The sequence below is a fragment of the Aotus nancymaae genome, unplaced genomic scaffold, assembly GCF_030222135.1.
Source record: "Aotus nancymaae isolate 86718 unplaced genomic scaffold, 86718_ANA_hifiasm-v0.15.2.pri h1tg000016l, whole genome shotgun sequence".
Lineage (NCBI taxonomy): Eukaryota > Metazoa > Chordata > Mammalia > Primates > Aotidae > Aotus > Aotus nancymaae.
The window spans coordinates 13575961-13589536 of NW_026988428.1; the positions used below are offsets into that span (position 1 = coordinate 13575961).

Below are 13576 nucleotides of genomic sequence, written 5' to 3' on the forward strand. Positions count from 1 at the left end.
TTCTTTGTCGAAAGTTTCTTGTGCCAGTTTTCTACAATGCGTCTCTGGCCTTAGGTTTTTAGAGAGAATGTCAGGTAGGTTGATCCTCACTCCTCAGGATTGAAGTTAAGAAAGAACCTACACTACAGCTTGAAATCACTTTTCTCAATGTGAATACAATTTATGAAATGCGGCCATTAGTCTTTTATATAATGTGCTACATGGTAGAAGAGGGGCTACTCAACCAATAAGATGAGATTAAAAACAAGAAGAACAAAGAAGAGAGTGGATAGAGGATGTATCCAGAGTAATCAAGACTAACTTTCAAACCTCTCCAACTCTGTACCTTTCTATTTGAGTGACCTTGGGCAAGTGACCCAGGCTATCTCATCACCTAAATAAAGGGGATAATGAGGCATCTGTCTTATTGTTCAGCTATATGTGAACTGCTCATCACAGTGTCTGATACGTAGGAAAGTTTCAATAATGTTTTTATTCATGCTGTATTAACTTTAATTAAGTACTAGGATCTTTCTAACATGTCTGGAGACCATTTCACCCACAGCTTTGTTTGGCCATCTGTCTTGTCTCTCTTCAGCAATGGTGTGGTGGACAACCTTTCGCTGGGGAGGAGAAATCCATGGTTTGTTGCCTTTGTCAAAAAAGAAAATATTTGAGAGCTGGGTGGCAAAGCTGTTGCCACTGGCTTCTTTCACATTAACCACATCAAAAGATCCAGAATGTCTCTTTCTGTTCGTAATCACACCAATTCTTCCCAAGGTAGCGTCCACAGTCACAGGATACCAGTGTTGACAGGTTACCAGTGTTGAACTTGATGAAATCCGTAATCTTGCCAGTCTCCAAATCAATTTGAATGGTGTCATTTACCTTGATGAGTGGATCTGAGTAGCAGATGGTGTGAGCATCCTGAATCAACAGATGAAGGGTTCCTTTTGTGACCACAAATATTTTTCTCATTTTGCACAACTTGTGCTTGGTCTCCTCAGGTGTAATACAACGAACAGCAAAATGACCCTTGGTGTCATACAACAGACAAAAATTATCTTCAGTCTTGTCAATGCTGATGACATTCATCAGTCTAGCAGGATAGGTTATATGAGTTCAGACCTCGCCATTGATCTTAATGAACCACTGCATGTAAATCTTCTTTACTTTGTCTCCTGTCAGGACATACGTAAGGCTCTTCCTTAGGAAAAATGATGATGGGGAGAGACTCTTTCAGCTTATAGGGACCAGTAGATGGACAGGGAACAAACATACCAGTCAGTTTATCCACAATCCAATGCTTAAGCTGCAACCCACGTGAGATGCTTCTTGGGACCATAACCCACGGTTGCCGTAGGCACAGAAAGAGTCAATAAATGTTAACTGTTACTGTCATTTTTTTTGCCATTTATTTATTTACCAACTATTATTGGGTTTCTATTACATGCCAAGTCCTGTGCTAGAAACTGAGGATTAAATGGTAAGCCGAAACAATGCTCTTATGAAGCTTATTTTTGAGAAGGAGTGAAAGACATGAATTAAATAACCAAAAAGAAAAAAAAATCATATGCTTCTGGTTGTAATAAAGAAAGCTACATGGAGCTATAACATATAACTGAGAGATGTGATCCCTTCTGGATCCCAAGGGGTCCTTGGAAGATCCTACTCATGCGCTGAGAAGCCTTTTGGATCTTTACCTTGTGATAGCTCTTCCTTCTCCTTCAACATTAAAAATAGCCACCATGGGCGACATGTCAATGTGGTGACAAGTCACTGTGGGTTCCAACCGTTACATCTTAAGAAATAACTTGTACATGTTACAACAAAAGGATAAAATAGGAATGAGTCACCTTCTGTTAAATTTCTGTGTCTCTCTCTGGTTAGAATTTATCTTTGCTACTTTCTAGTTATATATTTTTCCATTAGAGAATATAAACTATGCCACTGCCTTGAGTATAAAAAAGAGGTTGTTCTTGGATTTTATTGAGGTAGAGGATAGACAGGACTTATTTCTTGGTTCCAACAGGATGAAGTGAAGAAACTGGCAGGAACCAGCAGATGGCAATACAAAATATCCCTAGCTGCCCTTATTGTCCATTAGCATAAGACACTCTCACCCAGTGCTTTGTCAGTTTACAAATGCCATGGCAACAACAAGGAAGTTACCACCCTTTTCAATGGACCCCGAAGTTACTTCCCCTTCCCTAAAAATTTCTGAATAACCCACCCATCAATTTACATTATCTTGCCCCTTAATTTGCATGTAACTGAAAGTAGGTATAAGTGGGAATAAATATAGTTGCCGACAGCCCATATGTTGCCAACTCTGGGTGCACTGCCTATGAACTAGCCCCACCCTGCAAAGGACGGTAACATTCAAAATAGATTGCTGATTAACAGCACTGGCTTGCCCTTGAATTCTTTCCTGGTGAAAGCCAAGAATCCTCCTGAGTTAAGTCCCACTTTTGAGACTTGCTTCTCCTGTATCATTATCCCCACTCATCAACCTGTTTATAAGAGACAGAGTCAGGTATTAGAAGAACTGAGGATATATTTTTTATTTGCCTGCAGCTGCCACGTAGTATCTGTAGAAAATGGCTATTTCTGTATCTCTCATTTTTCTAAGATGAATGGGGTTGGGGAGACGTTTGCACTCCTCCGCCATTTAAACAAATGAAAGAAACCTCATTAGCAGAGGGCTAAGAAAACAATGAAGTAAATATATGACTGTTATTTAATATCACCTTTGATATAAAATAGAGACTTGTCAAGAAATTCTTGGCCTGACCTCTCTTAAGGGTCTGATTATTTGTTTTATAACTTCAGAAAAGAATCAGTCCCTTCTTGGGCCTGTGGCAGGGACGGTTAGCTGTCCTCTGAAATCGATTTCCCCTTTCTTTCTTAGAATAAAGCTAGACTACATTTAATAGCCTCTTTTGCAGTTAGGTGAAGCCATGTGACTAAGCTTGAGGCTAAGCAAGTGACCAGAGTGATGGATGCACTTCTAGGCTTGGCACGTAAAATACCTCAAATTGCTCCTCCGTGCTCTCTCTCCTTTCTGGCTGAACAGGATCACAAGCCCCAGGGTGAACCTGGAAGCCACATATTTTGAAGATGGCAGAGCCTCTGTAAGTCTGAGTCTTGAAATAAGTATATGGAGTAGACCTCACCTCCCTATTCCAACAGGAAACACCTCTCTGAGACTCTTATGAGAAAAGGAAATGTATTTCCTGTTCCTGAAACTATTAAATTTGGGGGACTTCTTTGTTAACTATAGCACAATTGCACTACTTAATATGGAGCATGATGAAAACAAAGGACACATTCATCATTATGAGTATTATGTCAAAATACTTGTGAAGTCAGAGTCTCCCCTCCAAGGAAATGATGATTGAGTTCTTTATGATCGCTATTATTGCTACTGATACGGTAGTTCTGAAATATTTATGCACTCATACAGAGTACTGCATTGCCAAATTGGATTCAATGGACTCAGAGATCTTACCTGGTATCAATATCTGCTACACAATTATGAGGATGAAGGACCTGAAAAGGCTCAGAGAAAGCGGAGGGAGGTTTGGAACATCAAGTATGTTTCTCAGAATCCTTCCTTTCAACATTGGACATGTCCCCTGGCCCAGAACAGATGAGGTCTTTAAGTGTGCTTACCTGTCTCCTCACACGAGAGTGCTGAAATTAAAAAACATCTTTACCCTCTACCGCAGGGAATTGCATAGCTTACATGACATGCCTCAGGCAGTTATGCCTCCTAGATCCTGGGTCCTATTTACTGTAGATAATCTTTATCCAGTGATATCAGGGATATTTGTGAAGTATAAGGGCATTTCAGAGATAAAATCTCTTCTTCCTAATATATATTAATGGTCTATTTACCCAGAGGTTCACTTGACAAGAGGTTTAAACTGACTGTGTCCCCTGCTTCTTCGTTTTTCCTCAGGGGAATTTCCTCATGAAGAAGGTAAATGTATCCCATCCCAGCTTTTAAAATTTATTCTTTACGATTTTATAACTCTATTATGAGGAAAATGGATAGATTAAAGGTATTTTATCTGCATCGCCAATGACTGATCTGGATAAGGATAAAAGAAAATGCATTTCAGCAGCCTTGTATTTATTAAGCACTCCACTTTGCACTAAGGAAATTAGGGGGCCACTGGACTGGATCAGGACACAGTCTTGTGACTCTGCGTCCAAAATTATTTTGTTTAACTCTGTCTCCCTAATCCATGAGTACAGTCCTGTGGCTACACGTTGACTGTACTTGTCTGAGAGTCATCTACTTCTGTTGATCATATGTTTGTAACAGTAAGTGGTGTGGTGATAAGTAAAGCAAACAGAAAGTTATTTTAATTCCTTCTTGAGATTTCAGTCTTAAATTTTGGTGTGGTGGTCTCTAAATTTGGCTTTGGGGGAAAATAAAGGAAAGGCTAAAGAAAGAATTTTTGAAAGAGTTAAAAAATAAGGGTAGAGGTCAGGCACAGTGGCTCACACCTGAAATCCCAGCACTTTCAGAGGCCTAGGTGGGTGAATCATTTGAAGTCAGGAGTTTGAGACCAGCTTGACCAACATGGTGAAACCCTGTCTCTACTTAAAATACAAAAATGAGAACGGTGTGGTGGTGGGAGCCTGTAATCTCAGTTACTTGGGAGGCTGAGGCAGGAGAATCCCTTGAACCCAGGAGGCAGATGTTGTTGTGATCCAAGGTCATGCCACTGCTCTCCAGCCTGGGTGACAGAGTGAGACTCCCTCTCAAAAATAAAAAAATAAAAATAAAAATAAAAACTAGAGTAGAAGGAATTGGGAAATTTACTCTATTCAACTCACTCCAACTTCAACTCAATACTTTCCGAACTCACTACCTTCTCGTTTAACGAATGATGTCCATAAGAGCCGAAACTGAACAGCGAATTAAAGCAACAGAGCCTACATTCATTGATCTGTCTTCTAATATTAACAATCAAAAACAATAGGAGTGTGTATGTGTGTGTGTGTGTTACAACATCCAAGTAAATTTTTAACATTTATGAAAAACAAGAGTAATTATAATAAGATAATATTACATGAAGATTAAAGGTATATACCATCTTAGATTAAGGTAGCACAAGTATGCATGACATTGTCTCCAAATTCTCTACACTGTGAAATTTTTTAGGTCAAGGGTCTGACTTACTTATTTTTATATCCCTAATGGGTAGCACAATCCCCAGCTTTTAATGATTTTTTTGTGGTAATGCAATCTTCTAGCACTTGGCGTATATTCATGTAGTTTGTCTCTTACATGAGCAGATAAAAATTAGCCAACAGCCTACTGTGTTCATTCACAGTGGAAGTGAAGAGGCACTGACTCTGTAAGCTTTTAAATCACTTACTTAGCTGGAAGTTTTGTTCATTTTTCCTTAATGTTCTTCGTATAAATGAGCACTTTGAGTTTCTGAAAATATTACCTTATATGCCTTTTTAAATCTAATAATAAAATCAATGAAATTTCTTATATTTGTATAGTATATTACATTATAAAAAGGTTTTATCATGCAATTTCTCATTTAATTTTGACAACCAATTGAATTAGGGTTATCAGTCTTATTTTAGATGCTAGCAAAACATGGTTTGGGTATGTCAGTTGAGTACTGACATCTAAATCCTGTGGTTATAAATCTACTGCATGAAGTTCTGGCACTGATGTACAAGCTTTATCCATTCTTTTAAATAAGATACACACAAAGGTGATTTCATTGTTAAAGTTAATGCTAAGAGTTACACTTGCTTATTGTAATAGAAATTATGAACATATATAAAGAAGATAATTAGCTATTCATAGTCAGATTAGAGATAATGATTGTTTACATGTTTATGTATTTTCTTCCAGTATGATTTCTATGCATGTGTATAAGTTTTTGCAGTAGAGATCCTACAATATATTCAATTTTGTCTTCAATCTTTTCATTTCTGTGTCAGCCTGGTTTGGCACATTTGACTAGAGCTTTCTAAGCAATTAGGTTTTATTCCTATGGGGACTAGAATATCTAAGTTGTTATAGGCAACTGATGGGCAGAAAGGTTTTGCATTTCAGAATTAATTGCTATAACTATATAGTGTAGTTTACTACATGTCAGTCATTATTCCAAGAGTTTTACAAAATTAATTCATTAATTCATCGATTCTATAAGGTAGTTACTAAAACAATTAACCATTTTCCACGTTCAAAAACAGGCACAGAGAGATTACAGCTTTCCAAAGTCACACAATTAGTAAGTAAAAGGGTTGGAAATTGAATTTGAGCTCTCTGAATCTTGAGTTCATGTTACTATTACACCCAACTACCTCTCAGATACCTAACTCTTCTCTAGGTGGGTGTTTTGAGGAAGCAAATGCTGTAATGATGTGGATGCTTAAACATCTTAGCACTACAAAGCTTTTGGTCCTTAAGTGAGGGCCACCTGTGGCTCAGCCCAAAATGTAGAGAGTGGAGTTACCTGCAGACAGGCTTTTCTTTAAAGGATTATGATTAGTGAGTTCAGCAAGAGAGACTTAGACGGACCTAGGAAGAGACTTCACTGTGGCATGTGTCAGCAGGGCTGGAGTAAAATATTCTGCAAAACTCACCTGTGTGGTGGGGAGAACAAATGGCAGGGATGACAGTTGCAGACTGGTATACACCTGATTTCTTTCTAGTCTGGGAAAAGATGTCTGAATTTCCTTTCTTTTGTACTTCATAAAGCACTATGGATCTTAGATGAAGGGTAAAGGGCCTGGATGATGGGAAGGGAGGAGCCCCAAAAATTCAATAATAAACATTTGCCAATATGTTATATGGGGGCTCAGGTCAATTTTAATATAATTTAAGTTATAAATAAGTACTGTGGACACAAAAATATCCACCTCACTGAAGAAAACATTGCCCCATCATTGAACATTTAGTATATTATCATAGCTAATGCTCTACTAAACATGTCTGAAATTGCACGTTTTAGAATATGAGTTCTATAAAATGATGTAATTCCTCTGTCATAGTGTTGAGCAACAGAAACATCATACAACATATTAGAAATCGCCCAACTCCATTTATGTGATGTTCAAAAAGAAACAATAATTATTCACATGGATAAAGTAAAACTAGGCATTATTTTTGTATGTAATTGATCCTTAAGGGGAACAAGAGGGTGTTTTGGCAGTATTGGAAGTGTTCTGTCTTGATCTGGTCGGTATTTACAGGGGCATATACATATGTACAAATGTATCATTTAAGATTTATGCCCTTAATGGTTGGACTATTATATCTGAAATATAAAAAGATGAATAATCAAATGGAGGTCAGATATCTTGGACCTCTTATTTATATATTTATTTATTTTCTAATTGACAAATAAACATTGTATATATTTATCTTGTACATGATATTTTGAAATATGTATACATTAAGAAATGGCCAAATTGAGCAAATTAACATATGCATTACCTCACATACTGTATTAGTCTGTTCTCATGCCACTGTGAAGAAATATCCAAGACTGAGCAATTTATGAAGAAAAGAAGTTTAATTGACTCACAGTTCTGCATGGCTGGGGAGACCTCAGGAAACTTACAACAATGGTGGAAGGCACCTCTTCACAGGCTGGCTGGAGAGAGAATGGGTGCCAGTAGGGGAAATGGCAGAGACTTATAAAACCACCAGATCTTGTGAGCATTCACTCACTATCACGAGAACAGCATAAGAAAACCACCCCCATGATTTAATTACCTTACATCTGGTCCCTCTTATGACACATGAGGATTATGGGGATTACAATTCAAGATGAAATTTGGTTGGGACATGGCCAAACCCTATCATTCTGCCTGTTGTCCCACCCAAATCTCATGTCCTCAGATTTAAAACACAATCATGCCCTTCCAACAGTCCCCCAAAGTCTTAACTCATTCTTGAATTGTAGCTCCCATAATTCCCATACATCATAGGAGGGACCTGATAGGACATAACTGAATCATGGTAGGGCTGGTCTTTCCTGTGCTGTTCTTGTGATAGTGAATAAGTCTCATTAGATCTGATGGTTTTATAAAAGGGAGTTTCCCTGCACATGCTCTCTCTTGCCTGTCATCATGTAAGACATGACTTTGCTCTTTCTTTGCCTTCCACCATGATTGTGAGGCCTCCTCAGCCACGTGGAACTGTGAGTCCATCAAACCTCTTTTTCTTTATAAATTACCCAGTCTCAGACATGTCTTTATTAGTAGTGTGAGAACAGACTAATACACCCATTTACTATATTAGTCCATTCTCATACTGCAGTCAAGAAATACCTGAGACTGGGTAACTTATAAAGCAAAGATGTTCAATTGACTAGCAGTTCTGCATGGCTGGGAAGGCCTGAGGAAACTTACAATCACAGCAGAAGTTACCACTTCACAGCGTGGCAGGACAGAGACTGAGTTTCATTAACGGAAATGCTAGACTCTTATAAAACCATCAGATCTCATGAGACTCACTTGCTATCACGAGAACAGCATGGCAGAAACCATCATCATGATTCAATTACCTCCCACCAGGTACCTTGTATGACACATGGGGATTATGGGAATTACAATTCAAGGTGCGATTTGGGTGGAGATACAGCCAAACTATATCACATACTTAACACTTTTTTTTGTAGTGAGAACCCTTAAAGTCTACTCTCTAAGTGGTTTTCAAAATGCATTGATATTAACTATGGTCACCATTTTGCATAATCAATCTCTTGAACTTATTCATCTTGCATAACTGAAATTTTATATCTTTTGACCAACATCTTTGTGACCCCCTACTTCCTAACCCAACCCCATTAGAGAGTAGATACTATTCTACTCTCTAAGTTCCACTTTTTTGGATTTCACATTTAAGTGAGATTATGTGCGATTGGTGTTTCTGTGTCTGGCTTATTTCACTTAACATAATGTTTACTGGTTCATTCATGTTGTCACAAATGACAGGAATTTTTTTCTTTTAATGCTGAATAGTATTTTGTTGTGTGTATGTGTATATATATATGTGTGTGTGTGTATATATATAGTATTTTTTTTTTACTCATTTATCCATGATGGACACATATCTTGGCTACTGTGAATAATTCTGCAATGAACACGGGAGTGCAGATATCTCTTTAACATACTGAACATACTGATTTCATTTCCTTTGGATATATACTCGGTAGTGGAATTGCTGAATCATATGTTAGTTCTGTTTTTAATTTTTTGAGGTGTCTCCATGCTGTTCCCATACTGGCAGACATCTTTTGAGTTTCATATTAAAGTTTTCTTTCTGTTTTTTTTTTCTCCTTCTCATGGGTGGACATTCTAGATCATTGGTGGCCAAATCAAAACCCATTGGCCAAATCTAGCTCACTGCCTGTATTTGTAAATCAAATTTTATTGGAACCTCACCATGCTCCATATATCGTACACACTCTTTCAAGCTACGATGGTAAAGTTGAATAGCATGACAGATACCATGACACACAAAGCCTAAAATATTAACTGGCTCTTTACAGAAAAAGCTTGCTGTTTTCTTACATAGATGACCTTTTTATCCCCTTCCAATATTGAGATTTTATGATCTTATAAATCTGAAGTCCAGGACACTTTCCTCCGGAGACTTCTCCAGAACTAATGACAATCCTTCCTTAAGATTTATGATTGATAAAGAGAAATTAAAAATGCCATAACTTCTTTTGTCTTGATTTTGAGTCTCTGTTTTATACTTCTATTAATTAAAAAAAAAGGAACAGAAGTGTCTTGAATGTAAACACTTCCAAAATACTTACATTGATTTGGACTAAAACTTAGGCCATGACTCATATGAGAACTGTTCTCTTCTTCACAGGAAGGGTAACAATGACATCCACAGAGGAAAGATATGGTACCAAAATTTTATTCTTATCAAGTTTGAAGACGTGAAGGTAAAGAAAGGAAAAAAAATGGGAGAGAAACCACCCTGAGAAATCTCCAGCTCTGCCTCTGCAATGTCTCAAGTCCGAAAGTTGGTTAATACTTAACACTTTTTACTTTGAGGCTGTAGCTACCTGCTGTTTGATTTAAGGCACTAGAAAAGCGATCTTCTTGCTCTGTGATGAAATTGCTGCAGAATTAATAGCCTCATGAGGTTAGGACTTCTGTGATTTCATTGTATTATTCATCCCTTCAGTTTTCCTCCATTCTTTGGTGGCTTCATAGGGTTTCACAGCATCTATTCCAAGCCTATTATATTAATGATGCCAATAGGCAGGCCCTAGAGAGTGCTGTTTTAAGAAGGCTGTACTATAGCAATCTTAGTAGAACTCTCCTGAGTTTCTTGTTTTTTAAAAAATTTTGTTTGGTTCTTTTTTCCTTTTGCCTGATAGAGGTGCAATTTGCCATTTCTTGTTGCTATACATTTTTTTCCACTGCTGACACTGTAAATTAAGGTTGTTATTAAGTTACCATTCTATTCCTGTGGGACAATCCTATCTCTCTATACACTTTAGGTAGAGCCTTTCTGGCAACCTGCTGTTCATGACACACAAATCGGGAAATAGAGCAGAAGCCATACTATACCTTTGTTGTTGTCGTTTCAGACATATTAAGTGCTGTCAATGTACTGAGCATAGAAGACAGAAGTACCCTACGCTCTACAAGCTTACAGTATTGATCTTTGAAGATATAGAAGCTCTTAGAAAAAAAAGCAGTTAAAATTAGTGAAGGCAGCAATATAACAGGCTCTAAAAATAGAGTCTAAAAATGCTCAACTAAGGGCATGTGAAACACTAATTATCCAGCTCTAAAGCTATGACCCGCATCTCCCATCTGCTCTATTAGAACACTCCACAAAAGCTTGAAGTTCCTTAGAGCTATGGAGAGAGTCTGATAACTTGTCATTCAATCATATTTCTCATGACCCTTGGCAAGATATGATCTGACATGCCACATCTCTCTGAAGAAAGGGTGCTACTCAGCTGGTGCTCCCATCTCTGAGCTCAGAAGAGGATCCAATGGGGCTGCAACCCAGACTTTTGGGGAGGGGCTGCCAGTCAGACGGTGCTGGTATTAATGAAGCTGGTTCTGTGCTGGTAAAGCTGAGAACCGGATTCAGTTGCTAATATGGGAAGGAATTGCCTCTGTCAGGATTGAGGTGTTTTGCTGAACTGACGTTCCCCCAAAATTAAAGCAGACAGGAATCCCACAAGAAGCGCAAAGGGGACCCATGGAAGGGAGCATGTCTCCTTTTCTATCTCTAGCTTCTCAGTCTTCTATCTTTCTAAGAGAAAGATTTGCCTCTGCCAGGGTGAAGAATCCCTGTTTTTATTATGTTGCCAAGAACCATAGTACTCAGTAAGCCCATCAGGAGCCAAAAGAGAACCAAGAAAGAGCGTCTTTTTCTCCTCCTCTACATAGCAGTTTCCTTTTTAGCACTCTGCATTGTCAGACTAAGCATGGCAGTAGATTGTGTATAGAAAATGGTTTTCAGAGCCCCACCACAAAGCAAAGCTGGAGAGGCGGGTTTGGAGGTGAGAGACAATAACTTAATAAGTGGCATCATCATTTTATTTGTGAAGCTCTGTTCTTCTTTCACTAACTGTATTGAAATGATAATGGGGGCAGTATTTCCCAACTGTATGGTAGACCATTAGATTATCTAAGAGTGAAGAAAAGAAAAGGAAAAGAAGGGGAGAGGTCTTTGGAGGGAGATGGAGCTATGTGGTAGGTATTGACTTCACTTTCAACTTGAGACAATATTGCAGGTTATTTAGCCATGTTCTCAGTCTGTAGGGAATGAGAACAAAATGATAAAAAGAGAGAAGAAAGAGAGGCAATCATTTCACAGAGCAAGTTGTCCTCACTTCCCCAACATCATACACGTTCTCTGTATTTACCCTGTGCCTCACACTCACTGTAATGCACTGGGTGGAACGTAATAAAATACCTAGAATAATCTGAGCACCTGTGATTAAGAAAGACATGGTGAGCATATGCTTGCAATTCTCCTGCATGCATGGAAGGCTCAATGTGCTTTCTGTTTTTTTACTCGCCTGAATGTTTTGCAGTTGACTGTCATCTGGTATGTCAGTGGGTGTAGCAAGCAAATGACTTCTCTTTCTCATATCCCATAGGCAGTATTTATAATGGCATGATTATGTGTCCAGAATTCAACCTAAGAAAAAAAGGAAAAAGAAAAACATCGGTGGAGTGCTGCAAGCTTAGACTTTATTGAGATTAGGAGGTATCAGTTCCAACAGTAAGTGCTCTTTTCCGCAGATATTAATAAAGAGACCATTGTGCACTGTGTACTAGGAGTGAAAACAAAGAATGGCACGGTGAAATCAACCCAATAGATGACACTTATTTTCAAACCCTGGGAAATATATCATCTCAGACATTTAAAGGAAATAATACACCATAGAAAAATAAAAAGTATGAATAACCAAACTAGTTCCAGGACACCAGATCCATTTGTTCATGATACAGAATGGGAAATGGCACTCTTTTTTAAATTGTGATTTCTAGTACATTAATGCCATATTTTTGTGACGACACAGAATTAGGAATAATAAGAACTGATTCTTAAATATTTTTTCCGTCTAAATCATTCTTTTATTTTAACCGGCAGTTTATTCAGATTGTTATGGGTTTTTTTCCCCCACACCCTTAGAATAAAATTGTCCATATATGTATCTTTTAAAACTTCAAGGAACCTCAAAGATGATACAATTGAATGTGCATTCTGCCTCTGACAGGAATGAGATCCTCTGGATAAAATACTTGAATAGGGTTAAGCTTCAGTTTCGTTTCTGAAATGTGGATAAGGAGAAGTTTAGAGTGGCTAACTACCTCAACACTCTGACTTGTCCATATGTACCATCAAAACATAAGCTATTATTATTTTTAGCTATATTATTATAACAATTATAATTATTATATTGATCATTATTTGTATTATGATTAATGACATTGTTATAATTATTTGACTGGCTGTATTTATTGTTACTTTATAATCTGATTTACTTTTGGAGACTAAAAGCATGTCTTGCTTTCCTTGCCCATGTGTCTTGCCTGAAGGAGCAACAAGCTGGAGAAAATAAAACTCTAATAAGAGACATGAGCACAAAGCTATTTGGCAGCTGCTCCATACAGTACCAACATGCCAGTGGGCAACATTCTGTCTTCAGTTTAAACTCACCTGCTGAGGTGGTGCTCCTGTGAGCCAATTCAGTTTACTTGTCTGATGAAACACATTGGTGATCAAGAATGCATTTAAAATTGAAATTTACATCATCCAGCAATGCCAATACCCTGAAATAACCATTTGTATTCTTATATAGTAACAAAAATACGGGATTTTAGTTTAAAATAATACTTCACCTGTGTGACTGTCAAGGAATATTTTGCAATCTATTGTCAGATCAGCACTTGAGAATTTGAACTTTTAGCACTGAACGTACATGAAAGAGTATTAATTTAGTCCTATTAACTACCCAGGATACTGCTGGAGCTTATGGGATTTCTCTGAATGATTTGAACAGGCTTTGGAGCTCTCTGAATAACACACCTGGGAAGTATAGAGGATAAG

At 37.8% G+C, this 13576-nt stretch overlaps 1 pseudogene; it reads right to left on the reverse strand.

Moving 5' to 3' along the window:
- Nucleotides 1-491: 491 nt before the first annotated feature.
- On the reverse strand, nt 492-1349 carry LOC135275250 (small ribosomal subunit protein eS4-like; annotated as a pseudogene).
- Between the last annotated feature and the right edge of the window lie 12227 nt (nt 1350-13576).